We start from the raw sequence: 25,683 nt of genomic DNA on the forward strand, positions 1-25,683 counted from the left end.
TTGCTAGGCTCTGGGATTCTTTCAGATGCAGCATTTGGCTCATATCCTCCTCCTTTCTGAAGACTGCGAAGTTACTGATGTGGAATACGCTGCACACGATCCTGATTGGACTGGTTACATCTAGATGGATGGGGATACGGGGAGGGGAGAGAGCATATTAGCTATTTTCCATATTTCTATGAGCAAATATCTGGTAAAATCAACCCCGAGAAGGGAGTGGGGCTAGTTTGGCTCACAGTTTGAAGGTGCCACCTGTCCTTGCAATCATTGTCAGCTTGAAACAGTCTAGAATCACCTGTGAAGAAAGCGTCGTTGAAGAATTCTCTAGATCAGATTGACTTGTAGGCATGCCTCTATGGGTCGTCTTGATTATTAATTTATAGGAAAAGGTCTAGCCAATAGTGGATGGCATCATTCTCTGGCCAGGTGGTACCCTACTCCCTAAGAAACACAGGTAAGCACGAACCTGTGAGAAAGCCAGCAAACAGTATTCCTCCATGCTTGAGTTTCTGCTCTCACTTCTCTCAATGATGTATTACAACCTGTAAGGAGAAATAAACCTTTTCCTCCTCTCAGTTGCTTTGTGGTCAGAGAGGGTTTTTGTTTGTTTGTTTGTTTGTTTTGAAGGAAAGAAACCAAACGGACTTGACTTAAACTTTATTCTATCTGCCACAAAGACCAGGAACCTGCTGCCCAGCTGCTCAACTGCGTGGAACACACATGGGCATCAAGATGACTCATTTAAGTTTCTTCCTCTTCCTCATCCTCTTCATCCTCCTCGGAGCTGAAGGTGCCATTAGGCAAGCTATAGACTCAGATGACCTGCCTGTTGAGGTCCTTGAGGATGGGCACTTGCCCTCCTCCAGCTTCACGCAGATGTCCATGACGCAGCTTAAGATGGCCCAGGCATTCTCTATGCTCAGGTTGATCTGGCTGGCAAACTCATTGGGCTTAAACTGCTGGGTGCCCAGGATGACGTGGCGTTAGGAGCCCTTTACCTGGTACCTGGACACATACCCGAGCTTCAAGTACTCAGATCCAGCCAGCAGAGCACAGCAGGTCCAGTGGGCCAACTTGTAACTATTGTTCTTCAGCTCAGTGGTGATGACAGCTCTGCGCTGAGAGTCCAACTTCTGCCACCAGTCAACACCACTACAGTGCCTGGAGTCCCACTGGTTGAGCATTTTTGATGTTGATGAAGGACACTCCCCCATTGATGCCAGTCATGACGGCATCATGTTCACAGTGGACGATAAGATCGATGTCACCTCCAAGTTTCTACCTGCAGTAACGCTAAGCCATGGAGGTGATCTCATTCTTATCCATGTCCTCCTCCAAAAATGGGTTTGGATTGGGGAAACTGTATCTTTCTCTCCCCACTCCTCAGGCATCACTGGGAGAAGTTGTGGTTGGTGTAGGTGGCCTCCATGGCCAGGTTGAGGGGTGAGTTGAAGGAATTGCTTTCATCTTGAGGGCGTTCATTGCCTGTCTCACTCACAGTCAGGAGGTGGAAATCAGACTTGTCCCTCTTGTCAAAGAAGAGTTTAGACCCAACCCTCTGAACAACAGTGTCCCAAGAGTACACAGAGCGGGTGCAGCTCATCAGTGTAGCCAGGATGGCATCTGTGGCAAACACATTGCCCTGCATTTTTGCTAGCTTCCTAATGAAGGGTCGTCTGTGGTGGTGAAGGCGTATGGAAGATGCGCTTGATGCTCTGCAGAGGCTTCTCACTCCACGTGGTGATGCCGTCAGAGGTTTTGCTATAGTACTCCAGTGCACCACAGCACTCGATGTGAGGCTCTGACCCTTCCACATCTTCATCAGCCGAGGGAAGTCCATCTCCTCTTTCATCTCCCAACCACTCTGAAATTCAACCTTAGAGTCTCAAGGTTTCTGTGACTTCTGGTCCCACTTCTGCCTCACTCCACATTGCTTCTGAATTTTTTTTTTCTACAAGCGCATTTGTTCTCTCTCTTTCTGCTTGGCACTCTTGGGTAGTGTCTGTAGGTTGAACTGTAACCATGGTCCTGCGGTCTTTGTCTCTGCGGAGGTTCCACTGATCAAATCTCACCCGGTTCCATTGGTAGGCAGTCTTCTGTGTGCGTGCCGTGTCTGCCAGCTGGAAGCTTGTCTCATCCTCCTCATGGAAATATGCATACTGACTTCCCCCCACCAAACTGAGAGGAGTACGTGTTTGTGTACCTCTTATCTTTGTATGTGGTCCCCGTCCAGTCTGCAACTTCTCCAGCCGATCTCCTTTGCTGAACTGTTGGTAGGGCATATCCCAAAACTGCTCAGGAATGGCACAGGGACCCCAGCCTGAGGGGTTTTCCTGGATTACGGGAATCATGAACTTCGCTATCTTCTAAATCCTGCAGTGGGCTCCGCTGGCTTGGATGGTGACAGAGGGCAAGGGTAAGAGACTGTGATATCCTTGTTACTCCGAGGAACCAAGACAGGACCCAAGTTGCGGGCCCAGGGGCTGGCCGGTCAGAGAGTTTTTATCACAGCCAACAGAAAGAAAACTAGAACACAGTTCATCTTCGTGGGGGGAGTGCATTGTGATGGAAGGAGAGGCAGCATGGTCAGCCCACAGTCAGTCAGGAATCAGAGAGAGATGAACACACCGCTCAGCTTTGCTTTCTCCATATTCTGGGTCTTGCTGAAACTGGAGCTAGATTGATGGACAGCAGTTTTCAGCGATCCTCCTGCCTCTGACCCCTTCCTACGCTGTCCTTACAGGGCTGTGCGCAGCCTTGCCTGGCTTTTGAAAGGAGTGCTGGGGATACACATGCAGGCCTTTGTTCTTGCACAGCAAGCACTGCCACTTACTGCACCATCTCCCTGGGCGAACACATTTGCCCGCCCCAGCCCCCCCCCCCCGCCGTGATTATTACACATACTCAAATGGTGATTTTTCTGCTCTCTCCATTCTATTTTCTTCTACATTTGTTACATACTATTTCTTTTGCAGTGAAGACTTAATTCTTGCTTTCCATTGATCTGCTTGTCCTAATGTGAATTTAGATCATTATATATGCATGAATATATATTTCATACTTTGACTTTTAATTCAATCCCAGCTTTGGCCATGTGAATGCCTTCAAATTTGGGTTTTGTGTCATTATGACATCATCTATCTTGTGTTTATTTTTATTTATTTAGATATCCGAGTCATTTGTTTGGTGTTTAGAACTTTCGTACTTTCTGGCACCATAAGATACTCTTGGATCACCTTGCATCGTATCCATCATAGCTTATACATATGAGGCAGGTGCTCTACAACTGAGCCACAGCTCAGTCCCTTGCTGGGGGACTCTAGTCCAGTGTTCTACCACTGGGCTATGTGACTACAGTGATAGAGAACTTGCTTATGTGTGTTAGGCCAGGGCTCTACCGCAGAGATAATGCTTCCAGGCTCTCTCTGGGTAATTCCAAGCAAGCGCTCTAAGACTGAGTTACACTACCATCCTCTGACTGGTTGGTGCTGGGCAAAGGTTTTACCCCGGGGGCCACATTCCCAGCCTCTTCCTAGTAAATTATAGGCAAGTGAGATACTACTAAGCAATGCCCTTCGCCATCCACTGGATAATTTTAATCAGGGGTTCTACCCTCCAGCCCTTCAGTAAAATTGTCTAGGCAAAGGCTCCACCACTTAGCTCGTCCTCATCTCTCTACTTATGAGTTGATGTTAAGATGGAGTTTTACAAAGTTGGCCATGCGGGTCTTGAGTTCGCTCTGTCCCCCTTAGCAGAGATAACATTTTATCACATGCTCTATGTGATGACAAAGCACCAAAACCAAAAATGTTGCAAAAAGTCGGAAACAATTTATGCCATGGAAGATAAATTATGGATCCGTGTTCTTTATGAGCTTTCTATCCATTTCCCTGACCATCTTCACTTCCTCCCATATAGAAAGAGTGATATCACCTCATTAAGAAGTCATTAGTGGGCACTTAGTACATGGTAGGCCTGGACTCACCAAGATTATGTCAGTTAGTGCCACTTCCTGCATTCAAGAGGGTCTCAGTCCATGGAGGAGGAGAGTTTAGCAACTGTTCACCAAATACATAAGGTTTAATACCTGGCAATAAAAAGCACATCAAACATTTATGCTTAAACCCTTCTCTGTCTATAGAGCAAATCGAGTTGATTTTAGATTTTCTACCATGAGACAATGTTTTTGCACATGTAATAGGCTCAGTGGTGTCTCCCAGAGATGTCTGCAGCCTCATTCCCTTAACTCATAAGTGCATACCTTACTTAGCCAAAGGGACTTTGGGGGGGGGGTTCTAGCCCGGTGCTCTACCCTTTAAGCATCCCCCAGCCCTCTTTTTATTAGTAATATGATCTCATTATGTTATTCGGGATAATTTTGAACTCAGTATTTAGCTCAGGCGGATTTTTAGCTTTCAATCCTCCTACTTCAGTATCCCAAGTGTCTGAGATGTCAGGCCTGGGCTGTCAGGTCTGACTTTTCTTACCTCCAAATGGAAGGGTAATGGGGTAATTGATTTTGTGTTGGGTTCAGTCCCTAATTCGTGACAATGTGTTAGAACAACAATACAAAATGGGACAGCATGTGCATTCTATGCTTGCTAATAACTGTGATTCATAGGTCTACTATTGAAAGCAAATTATCAGGAAGATTTATAGTTATGATTTTCTGTAATGGGGGTCAATGGCTTTAAGGTGTGTGTGAGGAAGAATTTGGTCAGATTGTTCCTAGGATATGAACAACTGTCTACCCACCAAGTAGGGAGTTAATGACAGGTCAAAGTATCATTTCTACCAAAGTCCATCTTGGTGAACCAGTGAGTTTGCAGGGGTGAGGGGAGTCTTGAGAAGCTTGTTATTTGGGGGAAGTACCTAAGACTTGTGAATTGCTTGTTTTCTGGATCTTGTGAACCTTTCTCCTATATCCTAGAGGCAAATTTCAGTAAAAAAAAAAAAAAAAAAAAAGATTCCTATACAATAGGAAGACAGCCCACTATTTAATTCCATTCAGTGGAAAATTTCAAATGTATCTTGGGTTATATAAAGAAGACCCTTGATGTATTTTGAAAGCAGAATGTCTTGTTCCCATTTTACACCTAACAACTTGCCCTTTGCAGCACACACAGGGCCTGCACTTATGCCCTCCCTCAAAAGAAGCCTAGAAATGAACATCTGTGCAGGATAAAACCTTGAAAGTAGATAAACTTACATAAGGCTTCAGAGAAAGCTTCCTTTAGTCCCATGATCAAACTCCCACTCAACTCTCTGATAGGGCAAAGAGAAAGTGGGTTTTCATCACCCTTCCATTGTGGTGCTCAGACTTCTAAGAAATGGTGAGTTGCTTCATGGGATACCTACTGCCTATGACTCTTGTGTTTTTATTTGGTTAGTGGTCTGTGTTATTAGTTGACATATATAAATTCAGGGGCTGATGAGATGGTTCAGAAGGTGAAGGTCTGGTGACCTGAGTTTGAGCTTAGTACCCACATACAAAGCTGAATGTGGTAATACACGTCTGTAATCCCATACTTCTGTGCTGAGACTGGAGGCAGACTCAGGAGAGTCAACCGAAAGTTTGTGGGCCAGTTAGTGTGGAATGCGCAGGACAGCATAAACGATGAGATCCTACCTCAAAAACAAGGCAGAAGAATCTTGCAAGTTGTCCTCTGACTATGGTATGTGCACACACACACACACACACACACACACCAGAAAGAGAATAATAGTGAGTAAAACTTTTAATTAAATACATACAATGGAAATTTCCAGCTTATTTCATTGAAAAAATATGACATTTTCACGAGGACTTCCTTTTGCTTAGACTGAATAAACAGGTAAGGGATGCTTTGTGGAAAGCAAGAGCTCTGCCCTAGTTTTATCTTCACATTATGGGATGGTTTCTACCTTTAAAAATATTGTGGGCAGGTGTACAACAGCTTCTTACAAATTGCGACATTCCCTCCGGGATGTAGGAAGAGCCTCGTGGGACTCAGAAAGTAAACAAACTTCCTAGTTTGGAAAGCTGAAACTTGCAAGGTCCATGAGGGCCCTTCCTCATTGTCATATAAGTAGACAGACACAGAGAGAGACAGATAAGGAAGGAAAGAAGGAAGGAAGGAAGGAAGGAAGGAAGGAAGGAAGGAAGGAAGGAAGGAAGGGAGGAAGGGAGGTAGGAAGGGAGGAAGGAAAGTGAAGGAATGAATGAATCTACAAGGGGAGGAGGCTGCCCAGATGAGCTGCCAAGAAATTCTCAGACCCATTGAGCTGCTTGCAAGCTGTGCAGAAAGGACCAGGGTGGCAGCCTCTGAGAGTGAGTGGTGATCTGTGTTAAGGTTGCCTTTCAGTAATGTGGCTACTCCATACCTGTACTTTTCTGAGTAACCCAATGCAGATTCACTGGTTCGCAAACTTGGACTCTGGTGCAATCACTATTTGGTCTGTCATGGGCTCCCTAGCTAGAGTGAGTAGTTTGTGTGTGTGTGTGTGTGTGTGTGTGTGTGTGTGTGTGTGTGCGTGTGTGTGTTGTGTCTCCCCAGGAAAAGTCTAACACACAACATGGGCTGTTCCCCTTTGAGAGTCGTATAAAAATTAGTTGGGTAGGCCTCCACAGTGTGTCTGTCTCCCATGTGGGCACTCCTTGCTTATGTCAAATACAGACTATAATTATCTTTAATTCCCTCTTGTCCACCAAGAGATCAAGGAAGAATACTCCTAAAGAAATGAGAATAAAAGAAGCAATTGAGCGATGCTTCTCTGCCTGAAATAAAGCATTTTCAGGTTGGGTTCTACTTCTTGAAATGATAGGAAATTGTCAGAAGTCTCCCAATATGGGATTGAGTCCATCTTTTCTGCGTCATTTTGAAGAGGAGTCACACGAAGACGTGCTTTCAAAATAGCCAAGCACTGGCCTGCTACACAAACATGATAGTCTGCGTTTTGGCCCTAGAGCCCACATAAATACAGGCATAGCGACATATGCTTGTGCATGTGGAGGTATGGGATGTGAGGACAGCACCACATTTTGGAGGTGATGCAACCATTTACCACCTCTCTGACCAGCATTCACACAATTTCTCTCCCCTCTTTAACAAGTGAAGACAGCAATGCCTAACTCAGAGTCACCATAGTGTGCTTACAAGTGTGCATATGCATGCGTGCCTCCACATAAGCATGTATGATAAATATCAAGCTGCAGTAGGCGTCACGCGAATTATAATTTCTGGTATGCAATCAGTAAGCAATTACAGATTTCTTTGTTTGCAAGAACTGGGCCAGGCACTGCACACTGTGTTCTGCAATGACTGCCGTTTATAACTGTAGCTTCTCAACTAAAGCGACTCATTGATTGAGTCTTCTGCTGCAACCATCATGATTAGCCCTCATTGTCAAGTTGCCTGGATTTAGAATCACATAAAAGACACACAATTGGATTTTTCTAAGTGTGCTTCCAGGGAGGTACACCTAAGAAAGGAGGTTTAACTGCTATTGTGGCTGGCACCATCTTATGGGCCAGAGTCCTTTCTGGAACTGAGGAAAAAGAGAAAGTGAGCTGAGGACCAGCATTCGTCTTGTTAGGCTCTCTAACCTCAGATACAATGTGGCCGTTGCCTCATACTCCTGCCACCATGCCTTTCTGGCTGTGATACACTGTATCCTGAAACCACGATACATTGTATCCTGAAACCACGATACATTGTATCGCAAAACTATGATACATTGTGTCACAAAACTATGATACATTGAATCCTGGAACTATGACACATTGTATCCTGAAACTATGATACATTGTATCCTGATGCTATGATACATTGTATCCTGAAACGGGGACCCATAATAAACCCTTCCTTCTTTCTAGTCCTTGCGGATGGTACTTATCTCTGGGTTCATCGTCCTGGGTGGTACAAAAAAGCATGGTGAGGAAGCCACAAGGAGCAAGCCAGTTAGCATCATTCCTCCAAGGCCTCTGCATTAACTGTTCCTAACTTCAGTCCCTGGACGATGGTCAACCAGTTGTAATATGAAATAAACCATTTCCTCCCCAAGTTGATTTTAGTCTTGGCGTGGTATTACAGTCAACTAAGACGCTACACTTGCAGAAGACCTGAGTTTGTCTCTTAGCATGCAAATTGGGCAGCTCACAGCCCTCTGTAACTCCCTTCTTTCTGGCTGTGTCTGTGTTTGCTCTGGTCATCCTCTTGTGACATTAGACACCAGCTTCTTTGACAATCTAGTGTTGACTTAATACCAGTGACTCTCTAGGGAACATCCATGTCTTCAGCTTTACTGGAACATTTGAGGCACCCGACCTGTAGACTGAGCAGCTATGAGCAGCTACCAGGCTCTCTAACTCTCCATGGTGTGGACAGCCATTGTTAGTTGCTCAGATACTGTCGTGTGTGTGTGTGTGTGTGTGTGTGTGTGTGTGTGTGTGGTGTTATTGGTAAAATCGGTACTGTTCCTCTAAGGACCACTGACTACTAATAAGCACTTAAAAATCTTTACTATGTTTATGGAGGCACAGTGCTCCTGGGGTTTCAGTGCTCTCTTAAGGCTTTTGCAAGCTCCTGCTTACAAATAGCATACTTTCAGCACACACACACACACACACACACACAGAATAAAAAACATTGTAGGAAGCATTGTCGGCCCAAGTGTCATAGCTTCATTACATACACATATACATATACAAATACATATACATAATATACATATATACATGCAGCATATATACATACATAGATATACATCACACACACACATACAAGTCCTGGAAGGGAGCTGTGAAGTGAACAAGTTGTTCCAATGTATGGTCCATCATGGCATATAGCAACTTCGCAGGAGAGCTACACAATTGCTTCGTCTGGCCTCAGCGTCATTAGCACCTTTTAGTGGTAGCTCACATGTAAGGAGGTCCCAGGGGAAAGCTATTGCTATTGGCTTACCTACCAGTCTATTAAACCCCCCTTTTTCATGTATTTTCATTCTACCTGTTCTGAGGCGTGATTCAACACATAGGAAGTTGCCAGAGAACCTCACGTATGCTGGTAGGCCATGTTTCCTCTCCAACATGCCCGTTCAGGACCAATGCCACCTCTTTCTCCTGTTTCCATACATACAGTGCCAATGTCTGGGCTTATTCCTTTAACTGGTACAGTTTCTATAGGGAGTTTAAATTTGCCGTGGCCACAGCAGGGAGCTTTTCACAGCAACACGGTTACTGACGTGAAAGGTATCTTTGAACAAATGAAGAATGAGGAAATCCTCTGAGGGAAATAATTCATCGCATTGGTCTGAAAGAGTGATGATTTTGCGTAACCCAGCAGTCACCCCCTCCGTCAGCTCCGTGCTTGGAAAATAATAATGGCTGACTTTTTAATTGTTGGGGCTGATAAAGCTGTCAAGCGAGCACAAGCTATATCCAAACCAGCTGCATGTCATTTTCTTTTGTGTGTATATATGTCAGACTCTGTTTCTCTACATCTAAACTTTCCGCTTTCTCTTTGTACGGAAAACATAATTAGCCCCTTTTTCAAGGATAATTTCATATTTGCCTGCATCCAGTTGCCCCCACTTTTTTTTGTTGTTTCTTTCATTTTATTTCCTCTTTGAGGAAAAAACAGTTAAAGAGATTTTACTAAAGCAACTGTTCAGTTGTTATGTTCAAACAATGAGTTATTAATCTATGCTTCTTTTTGAATACCAAAATGTTGTGTGTATGTATGTATGTGTGTGTGTGTGCATGAGCGCATTCATGGATACCATATATTTGCAAGTACTTACAGAATCCAGAAGAGGGAGTGAGATCTCTGGAGATGGGTTGCAGTTGGTTGGGCACTGTCTGACTCGGGTACTTGGAAGCAATCAAAAAGTCTTCTAGGGAGGCGGGGAGGAGGCGGAAATTTTTTCAATAAAAAAAGTCTTCTAGAAGACTATCTAGTGGTCTTCACCACTGAGCCATCTCTTCAGTCCCTGAATGGCATATTTATGTAACTACCTATATTACTTACTTCTCATGCCATCGTGGTAGAAGATTACAGCATCTTAAGAAAGAGGGTTGATCTACTTTGCTTGTCTGTTGTTATGGTAACATACCAATCAAAAACAACATGGAGGAGGAGAGGGCTTATTATACAGGCTGTGATCTAACGATGAGGAAAGTCAAGACAGAGACCTGTGGAAGAACAAACACTTTTTACCAGCTCATTCTTATATTGCCCAGATCCACCTGCCTAGGGCTGGCATCGCCCACAGTGAACCAGGGCCTCCACATCAATTATCAACAAAGAAAAATGCTTCTTCAACATAACCACAGGCCAATGTGATGGAGGTAACTCTTCAGCTGGAGTGTCCCCTTCCCAGGTGACTCTTGGTTTAGTGAAGTTGACAACTGAAGCTGACGATGACAGGCAGATGGATTTGGGTTCAGAAGTTTCCAGATGGGTGCTCTTTACATAACCCCCCAGAGAAGGTGGCACTCCTGGGCAGTTTCATTCTACCATTCTTCCAGCCCATGATGTAGTTTTATCCACTTTAGGTGTGGGTCTTGATCTCAGGGAACACCGTCACAAATACAGCGAGAGGTGTGCCTTGCCCATTTCCTAGATGATTGTTAATCTAGCCAGCTGGGCAATAAAGGGAAACCCTACTGTGGACTTAGTTAATATCAGAAAACAAGGAGGGGGAACTAATAGTAATAACAGACAGCACTTTCCGACAGGGTGTCTGTAAGGTCCTCTCTTTATGTAGGGCCAGTGTACGACAAACAGTCCAAAGAAGAAACTGTGCCGCCTGCCTCCTTTCCCTTCTTCCTGGCTGTGTCTGTGTCGGCTCTGGTCATCACCCTGTGACATTAGACCCCCGCTTTTTTGACAATCTAGTGTTGACTTAATACCAGTGACTCTCTAGGGAACGTCTATGTCTTCAGCTTCACTGGGACAGCTGAGGCATCCCGACCTGTAGACTGAACAGCTATGAGCAGCTACCAGGCTCTCAAACACCCCATGGTGTGGACAGCCATTGTTAGTTGCTCAGATACTGTCGTGTGTGTGTGTATGTGTGTGTGTGTGTGTGTGTGTTTTATTGTCACTGTTCCTCTAGAGACCTCTGACTACTAAAAGGCACTTAAAAAACTTTACTATGTTTATGGAGGCACAGTGGCATGAGAGAGGAGAGAGAGAGAGAGAGAGAGAGAAGAGAGAGAGAGGAGAGAGTGTGTTTGAGGAGAGAGAGAGAGAGAGAGAGAGAGAGAGAGAGAGAGAGAGAGACTATCAGTTTGTGTTGCAGCAAGCCTCCTGGAGCTGTAGTCACAGGTAGTTGTGAGCTGCCTCCCAGAGCTGCTGGGAACTGAACTCTGGTTCACCCTTTCCGAGAACAGCGTGTACTTTTAAGCCGTCTTTCAAGCTTCTGAAACAAATTCTTTTTAGCATCAGATTTCAGCAAGTTTAGAGCCACATCTGCTCCTGGAGTTGCCCAGCCCAAGGGTCTTCCACTCGTCTTCCTCTCTCCTGCCCCAAACTGATTTGTGTTCAATTTTGGTTCTTTGAAGTAAAAAAGACCCTGACATGGCATTTCCCACCGGGGAAGATGCAGAATTCCATCAAGCCGAGTCGGTAAAGCCAGCCTTACATGCTAGCTAAGGTGCCCGCAGTCACTGGTGTAAGCAGCACACATCTGAGAAACTTAAATGAAAATCGTGGGGCTGGATGAGATCATGGGGCAGTGGGAACAGAATGGAACCTTGCCTGAATTTTAACTAAAGACCTTGGGATCCTGCCAACTCCACCACTTTATAGAATGACAACAGGGGCCATAATGGCTTCCACCACAAGGCACAGAGCTCAAGGTATAACTATGAGATATGGATGCCCTCTCACTGCATAAGGCTGCCAAAGAGATAAAGCTACAGGGTCACTCTTCAGTGGCTCCATGTTAAAGAAAGGCTCCAGTGTGGCAGCTGGAGAGACAGCGTTGAAGAGCACTTGTGCAATTGTGAGGATAAAAGTTCAAATCCCAGCACCCCTATAACAAGTGGGGCATCGTGTACATACCCATAATGCCATATCTAAGGGGTTGGGAGACAGGGTTGCCAGGGCTTTCTGACTTCCAGCATAGCTGAGAAAATAGGAGCCTCAAGTTCAAGGAGAGACTCTGTCTCAAAGGAATAGATGGAGAGTGATGGAAAATGACACCTAGCACCTTCTTCTGCACATGCACAGGCTTACACACACAAACACAAACACACACACACACACACACACACACACACACACCAACACATGCATGCAAACAAACAATCCCTTTTAAGAACAGGGACTCTTGGTGTTTCTATGCTTTGAAAGACTTTATGTCTCCTCCTCAATAGTCTTGTCACTATTGCACCAGTAGGTGCATCTTGCCTGACAGGTCGGGATTGTAGCACGCAGGGTTCACAGTGTAAGAACATTGGTAGCTTTTCTCCCTGACAGCCTATAAAGCAAATTCTGGCACTATGAATGCTGGCCAGCAGGGAGGTAGCTTCCAGCTTTGGTTAAAGCTTTGTTTCTTTGTATCTTGGGTTAGGAAATGCAGTGTCTTCAGCAACAAGGTCTTATTATCTAGCTCGAGTGTACAACTGAGTTCCACAGCAGTAGCCTGTATTGTTTTGGGGGCTATCTGGAGCCTCCCTGGTCAATAATTCACACTTGAAAGTAGGATTTTCATTTAAAAACCTATGATTTCTGGAAGGAACACTTCTTCAATTGTTGTGACAGCCCTCGCATATTAACCAAAGTACTCCATTAAAACGTGGACTAGCATTACAAGAACGGATGTCATTACTCAGAATCATTCTTACACACTATATGGCCACATTCTTATCCATAGAGACTTCAGGGTTGGGGAGATGGCTCAGTCTGTAAAGGGTTTGCTGTTCAAAGTCTGAAGTTCTGCTCTCGATCCTCCAGAACCCACGTGAAAATCCAGGCATTGTGACAGGTGCCTGAATCCCAATACTGTGATTCACAGACAGGCGGAACCAATGAGCTCAGCGACTGGCCACCGTAGTGGAACTGGCAAGCTCCAAGTACCGGCGAGAGATGCTATCTCAGAAAATCAGGGAAATGACTCTATAAAATAATATTCGAGATTGACTCTCTGGCATCCACATGCATGAACACACATGTATGCACACACCCCATGTGTATCTATATTCACATGAGCACACGTGTATGTATGCACATACATACCACATAATGCACTCATGCTATATATAGACACATAAAGTACACACAGTGAAAAGGTTGCATTTCAGTAACCAAATATCAGCAGTCTCCAAAGAAACATGGTTTAGATATTTACTCATTGCTTGTCCACTTCTCTGAATCTTGGAGAGATGCTTCATGTGTTCGATGGAACTACATCGTCATGCCCAAAGTGATCAAAATGGATATCGATTCTGCACCACTGTAGTTGATGAAGACCCCCCACCACCACACACACACTCAACACTTATAAGATTAATAGTAGGGGACACAGAAAGATCAGACAGGGTGGGGGGTCACAGTGATCAGAATGTATTTTATACATGTGTGAGATTGTCAAAGAAAGAATGCAATAAAAGTAAAAAGAAATTAGTGAGCATTGAAAGACAGCCCTAAAAGGAATAAATGGGGAGAGGATCTTGCACGAACCGGGGAAAGGCAAAGCATTGGTGAGATGTTGTTTAGAGACTTCTTACTGACGTGGATGAGAGAACTGCCCAGAAAAAAAAGCCAGAAGGAAACACTGGAAGCTCCAAATCTCTCTACAGTGCAATCATCAACCTGCTAATACTGGGGCTAGACGGGTTGCTCAGTGGGGAAGGGAGCTTGCTGTGCAAATAGGAAGGTCTGAGTTCAAATGACCACTACCCCAGTAGATGCTGGGTGCAGCCATGCATGTGTCTGTACCGCAGTGCTCTGGTGAGCAGAGACAGGAGAATGGCTACCAGGTGATCTCCAGATTCAATGAAGACTCTGTTGCAAGTGGGTGAATGGGGCATCTCATGCCCTCCTCTGGCCTCTGTGTACAGGGCGTGCACACCTGCACACAAGCATGAATGTATATTCTATACACTGTACGCACACAGATACACACAAAAAATCCCTTAAAATTTTAAGAAAAGAAAAATGGGTCTTGTCACATTGTCATTGTTGTGCCCCACAAAAAAAAAATAGCTGTAGGAGCACCTTTTGTTGTCTGTGTGGGTTGCCCATAATTAAAAGGTTGAATTAGTCATGTAAACAAATTATTGTGAACAAAGGGGTTTACAAATTCTGGCTAATTGGTTTGAATTCCCCGAAGCTTTCCACTGTTTTTAATTCAATAACACAGTGTAAATTTTCCAGTTAGGGAAACTCTAACAGGAATTGGCAGAAAACTAAATAATTGATATTGTCAGCAAGAGCGGCAGCAAGCGCCGGTGTTATTGTTTGCCAGCAATTTCCAGGGAGGATAAAGCATGAAGTTTAATGAATTAGCAATAGAAGCTGTAGACAGCTGGTTCTCAGTGGCCTCTCCATAGGCTTGGCCTCTGGCTGGGGAGAAAAAAATCCTAAAGTACATATGACTAGACCGACCGCTGGCTTGGAATATGACAGAACACACCGCGGTAACTCGTGCTCTATGCTGGGCCTGGAAACAGTGATGAACGTGTGTGGCTGCTGCATGCAGCTCGCTGTCTCTGAGCTTCGTGGTGATTGTCCGTCCAAACAAGCATCTGGAATCAAAGGGATAAGGCTGACTCTAGAGTCTTCAGACAAGGACTTGGGAAGACAGGAGGCACGTTTGTTTCTTATATTCAGGGTTTCCTAAAGTTGGCTGCTGGTGGGACTGCAAATTGATACAGTCACTATGGAAACTGGTGCGAAAGGTCCTCAAACACTTGAAAGCAAAACGACTGTAGGATCCTTGGGGGTATGCCTGAAGAAACCTAAGGCAGCCTACCACCAAGATATCTTCCCTTTGTGGGTTGGAGAGATGACTTGATGGTTGAGTTTTGTTGCTGTTACAGAGGACCTCAGTTGGTTGCTAGCATCTATGTCAACCCGTTACAGGTTTAAAACCACCTGTAGCGCTCTCTCTCTCTCTCTCTCTCTCTCTCTCTCTCTCTCTCTCTCTCTCACACACACACACACACACAAAATTAAAAAATCAAAACTGTTTTCACGTCCATCTTTGCCATACCACTTTGCAGTAACCAATTTGTGGAAGTGGCTTCCATGCTGGTCAACTGATGATGGAAACACAGAACATATACCCAATGGAGTGTTTTTAGCCATGAAGACAAATTAGATTATGTCACTTGGAGAAAATGGATGAAAATGGAGGTCATTATGTAACGTGGTATAAGCCAGACTCAGAAAAATATATATCACCTGTTTCTTCTCATGTGCAGAATCTAGATTGTTTTTAAACAATCATGAGAAAGGGGAGAAGCTATTTTAGACAGGAAAATGACTAATGGAAAGGCAAGAGAGGATAATGGGAGGGTGAATATGATCAGAGAATATCATATACATATATGAAATGTTATTATGAAACCCATAACTTTTGCAATTAATAATTATTATAAATAAGAAGATCCAGTGTAAACTACATATTTACTCCAATGGTCAGAGTTGATTGTCAGCTTGGAAGAGTAGCTTGCATTACCTGGGAGAAGCTGCTGCATGCCCATGACCCCCCAAGGATTCTCTTCTCTCCACCTCCCATCTCATGATAGGCGTTCTGGGGCTGTGGGAGTGGGATTCCGAACTCAGGTCCTAAAGCTTGCACAAATGCATTATCCACTGAGCTACCGCCCAGCCTGGTGTCCAGCGTGTTACTTTAATCCACACATACAAGATGCAGCAGTCAGGCCAGGGTAATTAATCTCTCCCTCGTCTCAAACATATATCGCTTATCTGGATTTTGAACATTAAATTCTTTCTACTAGATATTCCGCAATATGAAATTAATTGCTGTCAACCGCAGTCACGTTGTGGTGCCAGAGGAAATAGAAGATGTCCCACTGACTCTGTTACACCCCTTTACACACCAGCCACCACCTTTTAAAGCTTCCCATTTAATGTTCTAACGTGAGAAAGCAGGCTTGGTATAAAAGTCATATAAAACTAAAAGATGGATGCTAAAAAAAATAAAACAAAACAAAGCAAAAAAAAAAAAAAAACAGGTTTCCTGCCCAATGTAGTGGAGTAAACATTTCTGAACAGGTATTTCACTAATGTTTGACTCTTTCCATTTTCCCCAAACATTTTTTCCTGTTTTCATAAATCTCTTCTCTCTAAATGAGATTTCTCTCCTGTATCTGCCAGTTCACTTTGAAACATAATATTTGGGCTGGAAGATGGCTCAATGGGTAAAAGCCCGGCTGAATAAATGCAAGGGCCCCAGTGAGATTCAAGGACCTGTATACCAAGCCAGACACAAGTGTTGTAAACCTATACCCTCAGAGCTGTGGGATACAGAGACAGGGGGATGGCTGTGGCTTGATGGCTGCCAGCCTAGCTCCAGAGCTCCAGGTAGAGTGAGAGACCCTGCCTCAAAGGAGTAGGAGAGGGGGTGGAGAGTGAAAAAGCAGAGTACTGAATATCCTCATCTGTCCTCCGTGTACAGGTGGAAGAGCACACTCACCCACACTCGTGTTCACGTATCACACATACACACTCACATGTGCACATACCACACACAGATACACACTCACATGCATTTATACCCAAGTGTGCACAACACACACATACACACATGTGCACAACACACACACACACACACACACACACACACACACTGCAAAATAAGCCACAGGAGCTTTCAACTTGATAGATTAGCAATTTACGTTCCCTTTCCTTCATATTGTTTCTGGTGATTTTACAAGTACTTTTAGCTCCGTGTTTAGCGATTTTGCGATCATGGCTGTGATGACCAGAATGGAGCTGCTGTCTTTCTTGTGATGCTTTCCCCTGCTCTTTATTTAATAACTGTTTGGTCTGTCCTTGGCTTAATTTCCACTGACCCCAAGGCGAAGGCTTTCTTCATGTGCTGGCAAGGTCCTGAGATATTTTCACACATCTTTATAACTCCGGGAAGCTGTTGGTTTGGTTTGTTTCCTGGAGATATTCTTGATGGCCCCATCTGCTCTCCAGCAACTCCAACCTCTGCCATTAGAGGTTTTTATTGTGGATGTCTTCTTTGAACTCTTTTACCTCTTGCAAGAGCATCGATGACTCTGGGAGATGGTTTGCCACACTAGAGCAAGGGCATGACTTCGAACCCTCAGAATGCACAGAACCCAGAGACAATGGTACTTTTCTAGAATCCCAGCACTCCTATAGGGAGATGGGCAGAGACTTGCGAATCCTAGGATGCCCCTGAGCTGGAGCGACTGGAGCCCAGTGCAGAGAACAATACAGAGACTCCCTCACAAGGAGGGCACAATCTGGGTGCTGAGGTTGCCCTCTGGTCTCCACATGTACACCGTGGTATATCACACACACACACAAACACGCACATGCATGTGCACACACACACACATGTAAAAACCAACTTGCTTCCACATAGACTCTTGGTTTGATACTTTTTTTCTGTCTTGTTTATGTAGGTGTAACCCTGCTGTCTTTTGGTACCAAACCTTTCATTTTCTAAGCCTGAGGCCATTACTTTTCCCCCTTTTGTCCCTTGAATGATTTGTTGTCTGGAAGCTTTGTAACTAGCTCCTTCTAAACCCCTCCATTCCGAACTTTCAAACTTTCATATTTTTTTTAACTAACCGGTCTTTATTTTATTTAAATAACTTTTTTCATTTATTTTACATATAGACCACAGCTTCCCCTCCCTCCTCTCCTTCCAGTCTCCCCGGGCTTTCCATCTACCCCTCCCTTCCACTCCATCTCTGTCTCCCTTCAGAAAGGGGCAGGTCTCTCATGGGCTTGTGCAAAGCATGGTATAATGTTGTTTTTTTTCCCACTTGTCCTTTCGTTATTAAGTTTTTCTGCATTATTACTTTGTCATTTTCTATGTACTGTTTTTGTTTTTAAATTTCTCAAAAACTTCATCTCCAAGATAGAACCCATCATTTTCTTATATTTTAATTGACTTGTGTGTGTACGTGTGTATGTGTGCACGCACGTGCATATGTGCATATGTCATGGTGTGTGTGTGAAGGTCAGAGGACAATCAGTGGGAGTCAGTTTTCTCCTTTCACCGTGCGGGTCCCTGGAATCAAACTCGGGTCATCTGGCAAGGCCCTTTACACGCTGAGACACATTCCTGGCCCTATATCTTATTTTCTAGCTCCCATTTCTTCACAAACTCCCACATTTCTTCTGCCCATGTGTATGTCTGTATGTATGTATGTATGTATGTGTGTGTGTTTGTGTGTGTGTGTGTGCATGCACACTTCTGCCCCATATACATGCAATGGATGTGGCATTCTTTGATTTTCTGTATTGCATTGCCCAACTCTTTCATAACTGAATTTTAAAGTCTGATTTTGTTTAATTTCCAGAATAGAGTGCTGGTTTACTTCTTTCGGTCCCTCCCCCTTTTTTTTTTTTTATAAAGTCTCTAAGGGTTTCAGTGTAAGCTCCCCACTGCTGGCTACCAGCTCGCTCTGTGTCCTTACATCCATGAACTGTGACCAGAGCCTCACCGCCTCCATGCTTTTTCTGCCAGTTGTCCTGCGTATATTCATATTATTAATCATACAGAAATGCACATGGGGACATTGCTGGGATAGTGGTTCTTACTAAATATAATTGCAAAATTTGAGATAAGAAATTGAAAGCACAAAGGTGGTCTTTGCAAATATGCAAGTCTGTGAGTTTGTAAGAGATTTGGAGACCTGGCCTAGTCACTAAATCCCACCAGAAATATCTCAAAACAGATCGTGGTTTTGATATTTCTTCCATTTATTTCGTTTGTCTGTACTGAAGCAATATCTAGAGGAGAGATAGCAAGCCCATTGTTAAATGAGTGAGACAGTGGTGGCCTGAGGCCGTCCCTGAGTGAGAAAGGGGGTAATTAGAGCTATGGTGCTTGCTGCCAGTGAGTGTGCTTTACTTAACACTCTCAAAGATTTCTGTTTATTGATGTGTCTGTGTGTGCACATCAGTGCCAGTGATTGCGGTGGTCAAAGCAGGGCGTCAGATCTCCTTGAGCTGGAGTTACAGGCAGTTGTGAGCAGCCCAGTGTGGGTTTTGGGAGCCACACCCATGTTTGCAAGAGCTGCAAGTGCTCTGAAGCTTTCACCATCATTGTAGCACTGCCTTTTTTATCTTCAGGGCTTCAGGACCAGGATATATGCTGATAAAGTGAAGCTTCCGCTTCCTGGCCAGAAAGATGGCTCAGCAGGTAAAGTCACTCGTCACTAAATCAGACAATCTATATTTGATCCCAGGACCCGACATGGTGGAAGAAGAGAAGAGACTGCCACACTTTCTTCTTTGCCCTCCACTCAGGTGCTGTGGCTTATGAACACATACGCTAAATAAATTTAAATGGTGCTTAAACTCTAATTACATTCGCCGCATATTCTGTTGCAATAAGATAGTATGTGATTTAAAGAGCAGTTTATAGCAAAATGATTTATTTTGGCTCATGGTTTTATAGAGTTCGGTCCATCGTGGCAGAGAACGCATGCTGGCATAGAGTAGCTCATGTCTTGGCAGCCAAGAAACAGGGGGAGGGAATTCCATACCAGTGGGCACCGTTCTTCTTCCCCATTTGTTTCAGCCTGGCCCCCTGACCTGCAGGATGATGCTACCCCCTCCCCCAACCTTAGTTATCCCTCCCTGCCATCAGCCTCACAGCTATCCCAGAGATGTGCTTGACTTGACATCTCCTAGGCATCTCCTGGTCCAACGAGGTTGACAATCTGCACAAACCACCATGATCACAAAGGGCAGCTTCATCACTAGACCAGGTCTAGAGAGACCAGATGTAAACGGGCCACAGTCAACAGATAGGTCTGCAGGATGGATAGACACTTGCTCAACCCATTGTCAGATGCTGATAATCAGATGCATTGGTCTTAATCCCGTCCGCAATTTTGCAGATAGCAGGCAGATTGGCAGAGTTAATTTACAGCACCCCATGATCTCTCCCAAGCCTTGTATGTGTCAGTTAAGGCAGGAAATGGCACGTCTCGTATGTATTTTACATGGGGGGGGGTAAGAGTTAGAGGAAATCTCAGTGTTGAAAAGCTCATGTTTAACTCAATTGTTTAATTATGATTATGGTGTCTTGATGATTGAGCAGGACCGAAAAGGTAACATTCGCTTCTCAGATCGTAGTTCAAGGACTGCTAGCCAAGCATGAAGTTTGGGTCATGATCATTAGAAGCTCACAGCGAAGCCTCTGGACACTGCTGTTGAGCTCCAGCTCATCCCGACCACATCAGATAATGACAGTAGGCTGGCTTTGTTGTTCAGGCTAGGAGCCTTTTCATTTGTTAGATCAGTTCATACGTAATTGAATTCAGTTAATTGATATGAAACATCATTGTCACCAGATTTTGTAATTAAAAAAATAAAGTATATTTGGGGAGATGTCTCATCCAGTAAAGAGCACGAGGATCTCAGTTTGATCCCTAGAACCCACATCAAAAAGCCCGGAATTGTGCCGCATGCTTATAATCCCACTGCTAGAGAGGTGGAGACAGGCGGGTGGATTCCTGGGGCTCCCTGGGCAGGCAGCCTAGCCTATTTGGTGAATCCTGGCCAATCAAAGATGCTGAGTCCTTATAAAAAGGATAGACAACTTCTGGAACAACACATGAGTTGTTTTCTGGCCGTTATAGAGATGTACACACATGATCTGCACACACACACACACATACAAATCCCACAAAATAAAAAATAATAAATAAGGTAATCATTATATCATTTTCCTTGGTACCTAACTACACAGAGTTAGGTGTCCCTCTTTCCCCCAGTCTGCCATACACACCCATGATTTCAGAAATACTGACAACATAATCTTATGTGGATTATGGTTCAGGATGCTTTAGCAGGGAACCCTTGCTATCTCTGCTGGTTTACACAGACATCTTTGCATGACCTTAATCTATTATGATAAGCTCTGGCCATATGCAAGGCTTTCAAAAGCAGTCAGTTTAGAGAGGACCTTGCCAGCTACAGGTGACAAATATGCAGAAAAACACCAGTCCAGGTAAGCATGAGGAAAGCTGTTGCTAACTGAGTGGGTACCATAGGCCCCGCAGGTGAAGAGCCTGCAGAAATCTGAAAGTATTCGAATCGGTGCAATATGAGAGTTAAGACATAGGGGTCTCATGAAGTGGGAAATCATTAATTTTGGTTTGTGTGAGTGCATGCATGTATTTGTGTTGGGTACACATACATGCAGGTGTTCATGCATGTGTGCAGATGCATATGGATGACAGAGGGCAACGTTGAGAGCCACTCTTCAGGTGCTGTCCATCTTCTTTTGAAATGGGGTCGCTCACTTCCCAGGAACCTCTCTAGTAGGTTAGGCTGACTTGGTAGTAAACCCCAGAGATCTACCTCATCTCTACCTCCACAGTGATGGGATTGCAAGCATGTACCACCATAACTGGTTTACTTTTTAAAACAGGGGTCTGTAAGTTGAGCTAGAATTTTTATGTCCCAAAACAGTTTACCAACTGAGCCCCAGTCCTGATTTTGCTTTTAAGAATCAGGAGATGTTATTCAGGAGAACTAAGGAAATGACTTCATGACTAAAGCACTTGTTTCCCAAGTGTAAGGACTCAAATTCAGATCCTCAGAACCCACATTAATGTTGGGTGAGTGTTGTGGCTCATTGTAATTCCATACTAGGAAGGCAGACAAGGGAACTCCAGGGCAAGTGGCCAGCGAGACAAGACACATCATCTAGCCCTGGGTTTAATTGAGGGACCCTGTGTCATTGAATAAGGTGTGACTTAATAAGAAAGTAATCAAGGATGATTTCCTACATTAACTTTAAGCCTTCATATGCATGTGTGCCCATGTGCATGGCCGCCCTCCCACATGTGTGCCCAAACACATACAACACATACACACACACACACACACACACACACACACACACACTTTATAGATGGAAGTTTCTGTCCCACCCAGTCCTGTAGCTGTTCAGTCCCAAAGAAACACACAGAGGCTTACATTAATTATAAACTGTTTGGCCTATTCGCTCAGGCTTATTACTAACTAGCTCTTACAACTTAAAGTAACCCATAATTCTTATCTAAGTTTAGATACATGGCTTGGTACCTTTTTCCAGTGAGGTTTTCTTATCTTGTTTCTTCTGCATCTGGGTTGCAACTGCTCTCTGCCTTTCCTCTTCCCAGGATTCTCTTAGTCTGGTCACTTATACTTCCTGTCTGGCTACTAGCCAATCAGCATTTTATTAAATTAATACAAGTGACAAATCTTTACAGTGTATGAGAGCATTATCTCGTAACACACACAGCAGTGGATAAAGAAAAAGAACAGGCTATGACCAGCTACTACTTAAATTAAAATGTTCCAATGCTGTGAATTCCTTCTGCTCCCCGAAGTTCATATGCCCAAAACTTAATCTGTAATTCTGCAGTGCTAAGTGGTGGAGCCTCTAAGAGTGAATAAGTGTTGCTCAGCAGTTTCTGCAGAGATAAAAATCTTCCATCTTGGAACATGTGTTAAGGGACAGGGTGTAAAAGGCAAGAGAAGCAGAAGGATATTTTAGGACAGCACCCTTACAAGGGGACAAAACGACAGGATGGTGAAAGGCAATAGTTCTCAACCTGGGTGTCGTGATGCCTTTGGGGTTACATATCAGGACATCCTGCATATCAGATAATTACTTCACAATTCATAAAAGTAGCAAAGTTATAGTTATGAAGTAGCAGCAAAATAATTTTGTGGTTGGGAGTCACGACAAGCTGAGGAACTGTAATAAAGGGTCACAGCATTAGGAAGGCTGAGAACCACGGATCTAAGGGGAGGTGAAACATTCCACCCTGCAATGAAGCTGTTAAGACAGGAAGTAAAATAACTCCAAAGAGCTCCATTTTAACGGACAAAATTGACTAGGTCTCTCCCTTCACAAGAGCATATAAGCAATAATGATGGTGGAGAGGCACTCTCAGACAAGCCTAGCCACTTGGAAGAAGCAGACAGTCACAGACAAGTCCGGTTGCTTGGCAGAGCCTCAGACCAATGGCACTAACTGCAAAGGCCTGTAGGCTGTACAGTGTGCTCCTGGTCCCAGATTCTGTGAGCTGTTGTCACCAATGCTTGGGTGTGTCTTCCATGATGCTCCCTCTGCTGAGTAATGCCTTCTCCTGTAAATAACTGCTCAGTCACATTCCTGTAACCCTAATAACATGCATTAGTTCACCACGTTGGACTGGGGTGCTATCTGTGCTGTGGTCTGTTACCAATTCCCTATCTGGGATGAGGAGACATTTGCTCTTGTCTCTCCAGATGTCATACAACATGAGGTTTTACTGGCTCTGCCCTCATGGATGGTCTTAATGTCATTATTGGGGAGGTTAATTATTATGATGGTGGCTTTCTTATAAAAGGATTATTTTAGCTCACTCCTTATCCTCCACCACCCTCTTCTCTGTCTTTCCCTCTGCCTTTGATCAAAGAATGGTCTAGAAGGACATCTCTTGCTAAATATCGCTTCTTGATGTTGATCTTCCAACCTCCAGAACTGTAAGAACTGACTCTCTGTTCTTTGGAAGTTACCCAGGCCCACACCATATGTGATAGTAATATGAAATGGGTTACCACCTTAGTGGGGTTGCATGTTCTAGGATATGTATAAGAAATCTAACCAGGAGCAGCACTGCTTTCTGTGCTGAGTGATGTCATGGTTAGAGGGTGGCGTGTGGTGAGTGTATAAAATCTACCCGGATAGCATCCTTGTGCCCTGTAGGAGCACAGTAAATTTGTGTTTAAGGCTTCATTCCCAAACAAACTGTGGTTTCATTGATCTTTTCTGCAAGCATTTATTGAAAAATCTATGCTATGTCAGTCTCAGCACAGGCAGGAAATGTAAAAAGACGTAAGACATAGTCCTAGACTTAAAGAAATTACCCAGGTCTTGTCATGAGGGAGAAAAGCCAGTCAGTGTGTGGGAAACTGCATTCGGCAACATAATAACTGCTGACATTATTCTAACATTTGCTCTATCTGGGCTAAGCACTTTAAATACACAATGAATTAATCCTGACCGGAGTTCTGGAAAGAAAAAAAGGTCCCAGTTTCATTTCTGCTGCTGTGATAAAAATACCCTACCAAAAAATTACTCTCAAGGAAAAAGAATTTGTTCAGCTTACAGTTACAGGTCACAGTCCGTCTGTGTGGGGAAGTCAAGGCAGGACCGCAAAGCAGCCAGTCACATCCCATGCAGAGTCAAGAGAAGAGGAAATAAATACAAAAATGCTTACTGCTCACCTCTCTCTCTCTCCTTCCCTCCATCCCTCCTTCCCTCCATACCTCCTTTCCTCTCTTCCTCTTCCTCTCCCTCTTGCCCTCAACTCCATTTCTCTCTTTGTTCTTACAGAATTCAGGATCCAAATCCAGCCCATGTTCGCATTCAGGGTTGCTCCTCTCATCTCAATGAATAGAAACAATATAATTCCCCATAGACATCCCACAGGCCAACCCGATCTAGACAGCCCCTCATTGACATGGGGCAGCCTGATCTAGGCAGTCCCCCATTGGTGTGGGACAATGGTCTTGTGCCCTGTAAAGATTTGTCACTTGTATTGTTTTAATAAAACACTGATTGGCCAGTAGCCAAGTAAGAAGGTATAGGGGGGTGGGGGGACGACCAGGCAGGAAGTATAGGTGGGGTGACAAGAATGGGGGGATTCTAGGAAGAGGAAAGGCTGAGTCTGTTCATTACTGAAGGAAGTCAGGACAGGAACTCAAGCAGGGCTGGAACCTGAAGGTCAGAGCTGATGCAGAAGCCATGGAGGGATGTTGCTTACTGTCTTGTTTTGTATAGATTGCTCAGCCTGCTTCCTTATAGAACCCAGAACCGCCAGCCCAGGAATGAGACTACCTACAACGTGCAGGCCGTTCCTCTCACTGATCATTAAGAAAATGCCTTGCAGTAGAATCTTATGGAGGCATTTCAGAAATTGAGGTGCCTTCGTGCCTGATGACTCTAACTTGTGTCAAATTGACATAAAACCAACCAGTACATTAGGACAATTTTTTTTTTAAAAAAAAAGGAGTTTTGAGAGAAATAACAGGAAAAAATCAGCCACAGCAACTATGTTCATTTTCAATTCAAAAAGATCACTGTAGCATTCTGGAAATGGAATCAGACATTCTTGGGGCATAGGGAAATAGGTGCCTCAGTCATTCCATTGCTTCCTATGCAGGCGTGAGGACCTGAGTTGGGGTCCCCAGCACTCAAAGAGCAGGTGTAGCAAAGCTGGGGAGGTAGAGAAAGGAGGATCCCTGGGTTTTTTGGTCAGTCATCCTAGACAAATTAGGATGAGTTCAATAAGAGACAGTGTCTTTAAAAATATGGTGGAAAGTCATTTATTTTTATTTTTTTATTTATATATTTATTAAAGATTTCTGTCTCTTCCCCACCGCTGCCTCCCATTTCCCTCCCCCTCCCCCAATCAAGTCCTCCTCCCTCTTCAGCCCAAAGAGCAATCAGGGTTCCCTGCCCTGTGGG

The 25,683-nt window shown here is 44.2% G+C and overlaps 1 pseudogene; it reads right to left on the reverse strand.

The window, feature by feature from the left end:
• Positions 1 to 741: 741 nt before the first annotated feature.
• Positions 742 to 25,683, reverse strand: part of LOC126516023 (eukaryotic translation initiation factor 3 subunit D-like) — a 53,552-nt pseudogene continuing 28,610 nt past the window's right edge.

This window comes from Alexandromys fortis, unplaced genomic scaffold (assembly GCF_014885135.2).
Source record: "Alexandromys fortis isolate MF-2015 unplaced genomic scaffold, M_Fortis_MF-2015_v1.1 scaffold_151, whole genome shotgun sequence".
NCBI lineage: Eukaryota > Metazoa > Chordata > Mammalia > Rodentia > Cricetidae > Alexandromys > Alexandromys fortis.